The sequence below is a fragment of the Choristoneura fumiferana genome, chromosome 8 (assembly GCF_025370935.1).
Source record: "Choristoneura fumiferana chromosome 8, NRCan_CFum_1, whole genome shotgun sequence".
NCBI lineage: Eukaryota > Metazoa > Arthropoda > Insecta > Lepidoptera > Tortricidae > Choristoneura > Choristoneura fumiferana.
Window position 1 is genome coordinate 15,317,857 of NC_133479.1, and position 10,957 is coordinate 15,328,813.

Sequence of the window (10,957 nt, forward strand, 5' to 3'; positions counted from 1 at the left end):
TATGAGTGAGTCTCACGGTAGTTGCATGTTCATTACAGTGGTGTTACAATTATTAAAAAGTCCATCACAGTCAGCCGTCGTTATAAATTTAGTAGAGTACAGTTTAATACTAATGCAGAAACAGAATGTAGCAAAAATCTTTACCTAAGTACAACTAAATTCATCACAAATTAAGAATAAATTGTCCAATTCAAATTAAACGCATCAAATTTATCTAACTTTTTACTCTTTTAACACGCTCTGAACTTACAGAAGCACGTTTAGCACCTCCAAAAATTTTAATGAGACGGCCAGGCAGTTTTCAAAGTCGGTTAAAAAGGCTAGAGTTTTTTATGATTTTACAGTTCCAATCCCCGCTTAAATGAGGGTGGGATCCCGTCAATAATTTAGTGTCACCCTTAAATCCCTCTGATATACTTATTGGAGAGTCGGCCCCTTTTGTCTTCTCGGACAACTTTTCATTTTTAACCCGACTTTCAATGTGTAACTTTTAAAGTGAGCATCTGTGTTCTACCAGAATTTTCTCATCCTTGTCTAAAAATGAGTTGAAATATAAAGCGAGCGTATCAGTCCACTTTAGCTAATATTTGATATTGTATTCTTTGATATTCGGGATATAAATTTTCGTAGAATTACATTTTGTACCTGAAAGTATTTTTCATCACTGTTTTCACAACATTCGAATACCTACATATAAACAGGTATCCTAAGAATATCAGCGCACGGTTGACAGTATTGTGTGAAAATTCTATTGATACAGCTAACGATTCGAGTTGCGCTATAATAAAACCACCACACTCCTCCGAATTTCGCAGGCGTAGTAGGTACGAGAAAAAAGAGAATTCTGAATATGGTTCGTTGAAATTCATGTTACTTTCATACCGTAACGAGTACAGCATTTATGATTCCGTAACTACCTCTAAAAATATCTTAAAGAAACATTTGTAATACCTATTGGCGTAATTTCCTTCTCCAATTTAAAAACTTGTCCAATTTCCTGTTTTTGCTGCGAAGTAAGAAAAACAATAGAACAATAATAAAAAATGCGTCATTGAGTGCTTGTGGCTGTTGGCGCTTAATTTCTTTGGGTCTTAGAAAAAGATTTTACTTTATGCACAGCATAAAAAGTCATTTTATGCAGTCTACACCGAGCGTAAATGCAAACTTTATGGGTATGAGAAGTAAACATTTATTTTATAATAGGTCAGCCGTTATTCATTTCATCATATATTTCATGGAGCACATTGTTGTGAAAATAATGACGCAAATTCATTCAAAGCAAAACGAAATTAATTTCAATGAAGTTTATTTGCAGCTGAACGTTTTCCAATGAAGGAAAAACTCGGAACAAGGAAAACAACTCAATACGAATGAGAATGAACCGGCTAACAAAAAAACAAAACATACTTATCAAAGTTTGAGCCGTGGTGGCCGAGTGGTTTGACCTATGGCCTCTCAAGCAGAGGATCGTGGGTTCAAATCCCGGCTCGCACCTCTGAGTTTTTCGGAATTCATGTGCGAAATTACATTTGAAATTTACCACGAGCTTTACGATGAAGGAAAACATCGTGAGGAAACCTGCACAAACCTGCGAAGCAATTCAATGGTGTGTGTGAAGTTCCCAATCCGCACTGCGCCCGCGTGGGAACTACGGCCCAAGCCCTCTCATTCCGAGAGGAGGCCTGTGCCCAGCAGTGGGACGTATATAGGCTGGGATGATGATTATCAAAGTTTGAATGTAATTTTTATATTGTACAATGAAATTACACTTATAGCAGCTAAAAACACAGCCGTGAAAATCATTTTTACCCCTGACGCAAAAAGAGGGGTGTTATAAGTTGGACCGCTATGTGTGTCTGTGTGTCTGTCTGTCTGTGGCACTGTAGCCCTTAAACAGGTGAACCGATTTGAATAAGGTTTTTATTTTATTTGAAAGCAGGTTTTCTAGTGATGGTTTTTAGACACGTTTTAGTCATTTTGGTCATTAGTCGTTTATTGAAACCTTCGTTTTGTGCAGATCTTAATAACTAAGTAGGTACATTTAGTTTCATATAGGCCCTGGGCGGGCATGGCAATGTAACAATAAGTATACAATATCAATTTTAATTACATATTTTCTTATTAAGTATAGTATCAATTTTATATTACAGTAAACATTTTATGTCAAGTTCTATCATTATTATTAAAAAGTTCGCCTACAGTATAATATGCTTTTTTAGTGAGTAGGTTCTTCAACTTAAGTTTAAATGAATGATACTTTTCTTCAGCTTTTATATTTTCTGGAATTTTATTGTAATTTTTTATAAATCTAACTTATGGACTATATTGGCAACCCGAGTCTGTTTTCATGGCGGTTACCTACTTTTCTGTTTGGGGCATCTTTAATTTTGTGGAAAAGGTGCATATATATTCTTTCTCACGAACATACACACTTCCAAAATGTAAAAAGAGGGAAGTGAGAAAGTTTTTTTTCTGTGAAGTGTGATCTGCATGTTTCTGTGCGCCGTATCGGACAAGAATGCGCAGACATTTCTTTTGCAACACGAATAAGTCTTGAAAGTCTGTGCTGCCCCCCCATAAAATTATTCGGTACCGGAGCCAGGCATACGCATAAGCATAGTATGCAGAAAGTATTGTTTCATATTTTTTTATTATTTGACTGGATGGAAAACGAGCAAGTGGGTCTCCTGATGGTAAGAAATTACCACCGCCCATAGACACCTGCAACACCAGGGGGATTGCAGATGCGTTGCCAACCTAGAGGCCTAAGATGGGATGCCTCAAGTGCCAGTAATTTCACCAGTGCAAGCACTGCTGCTTCACGGCAGGATTAGCGAGCAAGATGATGGTAGCAATCCGGGCGGACCTTGCACAAGGTCCTACCACCTGCAAAATCATCATATTAGCCTTTAAAATGCCAAGTGCATAATATAAATCTTGTTAATTTGGTTTTTGTTATGTGCATTTTCTAATTTAGGTTCGTTTCTACTGTAATGCCCAATAAAGTAAAATATTGTACTTCTTCTACTTTTTGTCTGTTTTTTGATGTTAAAATTAGATTTTAACAAAATCGGTTCAGCCGTTTTTGAGATATTGAACTTTGAAATGACAAAGTCGGGGGTTTTCCAACTTTTTGTTGGTTATTGAACCTGAATCTATTCAAACTACTTAGTTGTAAAATAAAACTACGAGTCAGATTGTGTAGTGAAGGGTTCCGTATTAGCATAATGATCTAAAGTATGAAAAATTGCACTCATTTCATTAATGCAGTTTTTGTTGTCACTAAAATCATTATGGTACTTTCAAAGTTACCCATACTGATGCATCTAAATAGGCCACCCTGTTGGCATATTATTATCTGTTCTATTTGCAATCTGTTTAGTTAAAATTCAGATTAACAGCTAACCAATGCCGCAACCGAAACCACTCGTACAATTCTAATAGCATTTTAAACGCTTAGGCTGAATTGCCTAAGGACGGCGGTAAGTCTAGTGTTGCTAGACTGCGAAAGAAAATTTCTTGCTTTTATCCAAACATTCACATAGCACGGAAAACAGATAGCCGTTATGTTGTGAGATGGACGAATGATCAGGTTAAACTTTTGCGATTCTCATTCGTATATATCAACTCCTAACTAATGTAAAATTACAAATAAAATTGCCGTGATAAAGCCGTGCGTAAAGTAGTCGTGATAAAATCCCGAAATATATTAGTTCCCCTGTTCTTCTCTGTGTTTGGGTTACCTGGCCATTTGTATGAAAACACCTTTTGTAATGACTGCCTCTTTTGATTGTGTTGTCTTTGAAGTTTGTTTTTTTTTTTGTCACTCCAGGTATAACAGGGGTAACAGACCTGAAGGGCCTACACTAGTGGGACCGGTGTACTGAGCGGGCGCACGCCTGCGTTTGCGGGTAGGTATAAACTATAGAGGCAAAACCCGTCGCACGTGACGCGTGAAATTAGCGCTGCTCGTACTATTTTTCAATAGGCGTCCACTCGCTCCGTGTAAATCGCGTCAGTTAGCGTAGGCCCTGAAAGTTTGCTATTAACTTCAGTTTGATGTCTCCAAGCAAGAAGAAGGTTCCTGGCAGACAGACGGACGGCCGGACAAACTGACAACAAAGTAATCTTATAAGGGTTCCATTTTTGCCAACTGAAGCACGACGGAACTCTATAAACAAGAAAGGCTACATGTTGGAGAACCTTTAACGTCTGGCAACCCCACTTAGGTCAGACGGGCGTAAGTCGTTTGCCGTTTCAGGGAATCAGCAAAGGCCAATAAAGACGAATGACTCAACATTTGCTTATTTGCGTCGGCCTACATATAGTTATAGATACTATGTATAGTTACAAAACCGAAATATTAGTGCGTGTGTTTAGTGACAAGGTAACTGACCTTTGTTAGGCAACGTTGAAATTAAATTTCCATTGAAAATTCCATTTCATACAAGCTTCGTTTGCTGACTGTATTTCTTGTTAAATGTACTTGTATTGTCATACAAACTACATACCTATACTGTTGGTAGTCGACACTTTTAACCGTTGAAGATTTCCATCCTGCGTAGACGATCTTGGTCATACGACCGGGATCTGGGATACCACCATATATTGTACTGTCCCCAATGTTACATTATTTACTTATGCCAAATTTCAGCTCAATCGGATATCAGGAAGCAGTTGAAAAATGTTTTGCATTTAAAGTACAGTTTCATAAAACAACAAATTTACATACGAATGCCAGTTAAATAAAAACTTCTAACGACACTGTGTATGTAATCGAAGAGTCTAACGCACTGACGTTCGCGATCGCATTCACTATCTCTTTCTACCCTCGTCCTATGCCGTGTGACAGAAAGAAGTGGTGAAAACGATTGTGAGTTTGCTAGACAATAAGGCCTCAGCTTCACTTTACCATTTGCGGAACACCGTCGCCGCATTTCTGCAACCATCATACTTAGAAAGAATAAGCTGTGAAAATACACCTGTTGCGTCGGTTGCAGAATTACAGAAACATAATCCGCCTGATGCCAGACAACAATGAAACTTATACTTAACTCGCAGGGCTTTCAAGGAATTATATTTACTCGTAAATGAATCTATCAGTTTACATTTTTAAATACTTACTCTTTTGTCGGAATATCGGAGAGAAGGACTCAGTGTTCCCTACTGCCTATTGGTTAAAAATAAAGCAATAAGTACCTGCAATAATTGATTTATGTTTTTTTTACAAGCTTTTATTTAGTTTCACCTGTCCTGTTGTCTGTCTGTCTGTCTGTAGTCAAATCTTGCCAGTATTATTTGACCAATGACAGTAGGAAATAAATAATCCACTTTGTCATCCGTCAGTTTTGCACTTTTTTTTTTCGTTTGGAAAAGTACGTACTTAGCAACGAAATGGATATACCTATTACAGTTAAGGAGGTTTTACTAGTTTATGAGTAAGTAACGACTAAAACCCAATATCGGTGCTAGATCTGACATTCATATGAGCGGTTTTTTATTCATCTATGTTCTACGAAATGCCGTTCCATTTATGTAAAATCAATTAATCTCCCGATATGAACGCTTACGTAAATTAACTGCTTCATACTGCAGAATACTGATAACCGTTATCTGTAGACAACGTTTTTGATCAATATGGGCTTTAAATCCATATCAAGTATAGTAATAATAAGTTTTACCCGCGACTTTGTCCGTACGACTTAACAAAATCAAGTTTCTTCTTTGAAGCTAGAAACACACTGACGCCGGAGGCGGAGCGGTGCGGCGCGGTGTGGAGGCGGTGCCGGTTGTAATATTCGAGCTAACCTGAAAGGGGGCACACAGAACCGCGCCACGTTTATTTCCGCGCGGTATTCTGTGTGCCCTCTTTCATGTTAGCTTGAATATTACAACCGGTACCGCCCCCGCGCCGCGCCGCACCGCCCCGCCAACGCTCTCAGTATGTTTCAAGCTTTAAGTCGCGTTACTCGACAAATTTGTCGTTGTCATCGGTTGAGGATTAGTAGCGAACCTTCATGACGTCTTTCTTGGTTTGCCTTACCTTCCACACGAGGCCGTAGGTCTCAAGCACTAGGCGACCACAGCTTACCTATATAGTTGTTAGTAAGAAATATCTTAAGGGTGGCGTAGCGTGTAGTATGGGCGGTCCATTTTATTTGGCTGCAAAATTCTATAATAAATAATACTGAATAATATCTAGATAATAATAATATTTCTCATTTTTTTCGCACTTACTATTGGGAAAGATTAGAATGAGCCCGAATTTTTCTATTACTTATATTGTGACGAAATCGGGGAACCCACTTTCTACAATAACGAAATCTTAGTTTTGTAAAACCTAAACAAGAGGGCGGCAAATTTTTTTTCTTCCAACTATGCTTTAATTTCATCATAACCGCACTAAATACCCAGCACAAAGCGGGGCTTTTCTGCTCTAGCCTCGTACCTACTCCTTCTTCTGGGAAGGACATAAGAAATAATTATAATTGGAATTGAATTTGTAAAGTACACGGTGAAAAACTAGTAGGGAAAGCTGGAGATTGTTTCCTCTATTTTTCCTGAACATCTTAAGCTCTAAGCAATATAATTTGTAAGTTTCAAAAAATTATTCCAAAAGAGTACCTTTGGTGGGCAGGAGGCTAGAGCAGAAAAAATGTATGATAATCCTTTATTGCATTGTTTAAGATTTTTTTTAAATTGCACGACCAAAGAGGTAAGTATTTATTTAGGTAAGTATTATTTGCTATAAAATTAGCCTGCCCATCCGAAATTTGACAGATCGCGGGTAAAAATATCTGCTATATATACTAACTCTGCCAAAAAAAAGTGAAAAAAAAACAAATTGGCGGGAACCTTGCGAATTTTTCGTGGACCTTTTTTGACAGTGCTAATGTAAACTTACAAAAATGGAATCATCGCGTGCTAGTGACATTTCTTTCCTATTAAGTAATTGTTTAGAATGAATTTTTTTTCGTCTACTATTCCTGTAATAGTTGAAAGAAAAGCAGATTATTCACCTCGCATTAACTCGCTGACGCTCGGGCTCCAAATTGGCACTCGGTGCAGTAGTAAATAACTTTCTCCTTGGTGCAACAATCTACTATTTCCGCCCGGGCGGCTGATGCCCGCGCTACGCCACTATTACGGACTAAATATTTTTTTGATATGTATTTTCCGTGATGAACAGTTGTCTTAGTTGATGTATCTCCAATTGGCTATATTCTTTTTGGATGTACAATTGCGAGTTGCCGATTTTTCATTTGTACTCAACGACAGTAAATCGTAACTACGCGTTACCAAAAAAAAAATTTTAACAAAAAAGTAAAACCGACTCCAAAAAAATAAAAAAATAACAAAAAATGGAACCGACTACAAAACCCTTGAAAATATTTTTCTAGGTAAGTAGGTATTTATTTTTTTGGAGTCGGTTTTACTTTTTTGTTAAAAAAATTTTTTATTTCTAACTTTTTAGTGATTCGTAGCCAAAGAACATCTCACAACTATTCCATTAAACCCAAACACGACTTAGTTACGTTGTTTTATAACAGAGTTCCGTCGCCTACCTTCTGGCTTCAGCATCAGATCAGTTCGAAAGAATCATTAACTTAAAGCATTTTCTTAGTTGCTTATCTAGGTAAGTATATTAATCATGATAATTTAAATTTAACCCGTGAAATACTTGTTATTGATAGTAGTAGTGCCGTTGGTCAAATCTGGTCTTCATCCTCAGTTCCACTTCACCAAATTATGATTTGCAAGAGCAAATGCACGAGTTACTGCTAAATATATCCAAATTACCATAGGTGTCCCTACAATATTTGAAGAGTTCCCTCGATTTCCTTAAGATCCGACCATCAGATCCTAATTTGCTGCTTATGGGACCTAATTAAAAGCATTCCTAGACGAACTCAAAAAAAATTTTTGAAATCGGTTCATAAATGACGGAGTTCTGAGGTAACAAACATTAAAAAAAAAAATAATAATAATGCAACCGAATTGATAACCTCCTCGTTTTTTTGAAGTCGGTTAAAAAACGGGGGAAACGCCAATAGTGATGGATACTGTTTGTATACGTATAGTATACAAATTTAGGTCACTGTTTTACCATTCTTAGGGGAATACCTACTTGTGCTGACTATATACTTGTTTAAGGAAGAGTTTTAGCTTTCATCCTATTCGCACAAGTACACACAAACGAGAATGCAAAGCCAAACCAATTACGCAAAACGCCATTAAATGAAACAAACAAACGGACAAAGTTGTTTCCATGTGTACTATTATGAATTATTTTATGTTTTGTTACGTACTTTATGTAACGCTAACATTGTACCACACTGGCATAAAAGCTATGAGTATTGGCTTTTCTTTTTAATTTATACTTATGGATTTGATTTCGGTTTCAACCGGGGGTAAGTCCATTACCGTAAAGGGAATGACTTTGAACATTATGTAAAAAGTAGTTTGACAATGAATTCGCTCATTTTTGTTGGCGTTTGCTGCTGCCAGTCTACAATATGTCTTAATCGATCTTCTTTTCGTCTTCATGCCAGTATTTCCCATTATGTACGGTAAATACTCGTATTTATTTTGATTCTTCTTTTCACAAAAATTAACCTGACATGTTGACTTTGTTTCCGATACGTTGTTAGCTATATACATACATACGAGTACATAAAATCATGCCTCTTTCCCAGCGGGGTAGGTAGAGACTACATGCTTCCACTTGCTACGGTCCTGGCATTGGTAACTAACACATCTTATAATTAATAAAAAATAAGAATAAAATACAAATCAATGACACATATCTCTGGGCAACATTGTAGTCAAAGATACGTAAAGAATGGCCATGAGTTCATTGCATGAGTGGATATTTTTTGAATATTATTTATTTGCTCTGATAATTTTATTTGATGCTATTTAATTATGTGTGCAGACATCTACTCCTAGTTGCTATGTGCCAAAAAAAAGTGTCTACACATAATGTTTGATTGATCGAATTTTCTAGTCGGAATTGTTATGCTAATTCCTTAGCGTGTGATTTTGAATTTTTATTTTAGCCAATTGCAGTCACATTTTTGTTGCTCGCGTGACTTTTCTATTTCTCACATTATTACTTATATGAGCGCCGACAGTGTTAAGAGTAACGCTTACCTTTCGAAATTCTTAGATGTGTCAACAACTTAGACAGGAGTGCATCTTATATAAGTTTTTAAGCAGCAAAGGGCACCAATGTTCAGAGTCACGCTTAACTATAAATAAGCTGCGACCCAGAGTTTTTTGTTGTTCACATTTTTAGCCGTCATAAATAAATACATTTATGACTGCAGTCAAAATAAGGAACTCGGTTTACAAGCATTTACAGGTGTCGCTGCAGTACTCGACAGGCTCGAACTCGTGACCTCATCAGTCGTAAATATCGACACATAAAGTATCATATTTTACGATTTTCGTTGACGCACTCTGGTTCACTTAGCTAATTTAGAACTAGGCATGCATCCATGGAAATGTTAAATACTTACCCGAGTGAATAGGTTTATTTTATTAAAATATAAAAAATACTGTCAAATCGAAAACCTCCTTCTTTTTTTTAAGTCGATTAAAGCAAAAGTTACTTAACCTTCATAAAATTCCTTCAGTCTCAGTCCGTCCTATTATCATCACAAAAGTGTCACAAAGATAATCAAAAGAATGAAGCAAGGTGTCAATAAGCGAAAAACTGTAATTATTTTTGATAATATTATTTATTGTCATGTGCTTTGATACATTCGGTCCCCATCTTATCTAATTCTATTTCGCCTAGTTTTGGTATCGATCGATTAAAAGGTAATTTAAATGCCAAATATATCGCTTCAATGTGTCCGAATGTTACACAGATGCGACTTAACCATGACACTGGATGCTAGACTATTCATAGTCTAGTCGGACGAATAGCTCTCCCGCGACCCTACTCCCCGACCTTGTCGCCTAAAAATAAACCGTCTCACTCTGTCGCCAAGAACTATCCCAGTTCACTATCGTGTACACCCGCCTTATCACTTAAAATGGCTAAACGATTACAAGATAATCAACCAACGTCAATAGTTTCACATGAATCAGTGTTTACAAAGCACAAATTTGTATTCGACGTGGTTTAGTGCAACTAGCTATTTTGAGGATGTCTTCTACTACGTCACTGGCTGGGAAAAGATGTTAGTACCTATTATTAGTAGTGTCTACGGGTTTATAGCTAGATTATTGGCATATACATTTTTTGTGTTGTATAATTTGATTAGCAGTTCGCGCGCACCTGATGTCGAAAGTTTCCAACGTGCCAGTGCGCTCGTGGTTCGCAAAATAAATAAACAAATAGCAATTTACGTTGACGATGTGGTATACCGTGTAAACATATACAGTACCAAAATTAAAGTGTAGTTTTATATCGGACGTGTAATGATGTAACAGTGTGTATTGAAGTGTAATAGATTTAAACGTTCCGTTATGATGGCGTTCAGTGAGTACTTTTGTGTTGTTTGAAATACGTAAATTTTTGATAAGTATTTTTCTAAAGAATCAATGCCTCGTCGTTTACGACCAGGTAAAGGTAAGATAATGATCAGGATTAAAAAGGTAGGATAAAAAGTAGTCTATTTAAACTTTAGTTTACTCTAAAACATATAAAGTTTTTATAGATAGAAAGACAGACAACGTAACAACAATAAAACATTAATAGGGGTTCCTGGTAACCTTCTGAATACGTAACAACAATAATTATATTAATTTGTTTAATGTCTATTTGACTTGAATTAATTGCTTCTTTATCTATTGAGGACATCGCTTATCTATCAAAGTGAGTTGTCACGTTCATTACTTTTCCAATAATTATTGGCTTGAATGTGTTTATGAAAAAAATATTTTTAAAATACAAACAGATCGTTAGGTTACTTGCTTTTGGTCGGGAAAAAACTATACTTATTAA